Below are 1,520 nucleotides of genomic sequence, written 5' to 3' on the forward strand. Positions count from 1 at the left end.
AAAAAAAAAAAAATATTATCAAGGATGTAAAATTTCTAAAATAATTTTACCAATGTAAATTAAACATTGGTTAGCAAACTTTCTATAAAAGGTCAAATAAATATTTTAGGCTTTGCTGGATAATAGTCTGTTGCAGCTACTCAACTCTGCTGTTACGGTGCAAAAGTAGTCATGGACAGTACCTAAACAAATAAGCATGGTTCTGTTTCAACAAAAGTTTATTTACAAAAACAAGTGGTAGGCCCAGTTTGGCCCCCTAGGCCATAGTGTACCAAGCATTGAATTAAGTAACAGAATGATTTTTGTTCCTTCTGCTCATAACATCAGCTTTTATATATTGTTTTTTAATCTAAGCAAGGACAAAACTATATTGAATTGTCTGTAGCTCTCACGTTTAGGGTACCAGGGTCACAGAATTATTTGTAAATGTGTTGTGCAGAATTCTCAAGAATTCTGCAAACATTTTGAGAAAAATCTCAGACCTTTGTATACTTTGGTAGTGCTTATTTTACTTCTGCCTAAATCTCATAGCCCACAGGAGCTTTTTTTTTTTCTTTTTGGTTTGCTTTTATTTAATCAGAAGTCTGGGCATAGTGGCTCACAGATGTGATCCCAGCACTTTGGGACACGGGGGTGTGCGAGTAGCCTGAGGCCAGAAGTCCAAGACCAGCCTGGGTAATGTAGTAAGACCCTCATTTCTACAAAATAATTTTTTTTCTGTGAAATATTATGTTTTCACCAGGGCAAAATTCAGTGGGTACAGAAATGAGCTTTTAAAAAATCTGGATGGCAGGGCGGCACCCGTGGCTCAGTGAGTAGGGCGCCCGCCCCGGCCAAACTGCAACAGAAAAATAGCTGGGCGTTGTGGTGAGCACCTGTAGTCCCAGCTACTTGAGAGGCTGAGGCAAGAGAGTCGCCTAAGCCCAGGAGTTGGAGGTTGCTGTGAGCTCTGACACCGTAGCACTCTACCAAGGGCAATAAAGTGAGACTGTCTCAAAAAAAAAAAAAAAATCTGGATGCCATTTGAGCACACAAAGCAATGCCAAGGACTGAATTTCAAACCATTTCTCTAGTACCTGACCAAATCCATTCTGGGTGAGAGCAGAAGAGACTAAGGGGATTGTGGGGAAAATGGTTGAATTGTTTTTTTTTAATATCAGAATTCTGCTTTATTTACTCAATAATGCTGGGTCTCAAATCATAAATCAGCTGTTACATAACAGAGCATTTGCTGGTGTTAAATATTTTAGGACTTCTTCAATCATTTAATCAACCTCCCTGAATTTTTCTCCCTTTAATAAAACTAGAGATATATTGTCTACCTCAGATGGTAATTGTGAGGATCAAATAAGATATTATGTGTAAAAGCACTTTGTAAATTCAGACCAACATTTCAAGACAAGTTTTATTGTCTGCATTTTATAGATGAGATAAACGAAGCCCAAAGACTTTAGGAACTAGTCTTTTTTTTTTTTTTTTTTTTTAGACAGAGCCTCAAGCTGTCCCCCTGGGCAGAGTGC

The 1,520-nt window shown here is 38.0% G+C and overlaps 1 protein-coding gene across 1 annotated transcript in view; it reads left to right on the forward strand.

The window, feature by feature from the left end:
* The window catches only part of RABGAP1 (RAB GTPase activating protein 1), a 157,425-nt gene that overhangs the window by 64,828 nt on the left and 91,077 nt on the right, over nucleotides 1-1,520 (forward strand). The gene's annotated exons all lie outside the window — the stretch shown is intronic.

Source organism: Otolemur garnettii, unplaced genomic scaffold (genome assembly GCF_000181295.1).
Source record: "Otolemur garnettii isolate 467f Iridium unplaced genomic scaffold, OtoGar3 scaffold00014, whole genome shotgun sequence".
NCBI lineage: Eukaryota > Metazoa > Chordata > Mammalia > Primates > Galagidae > Otolemur > Otolemur garnettii.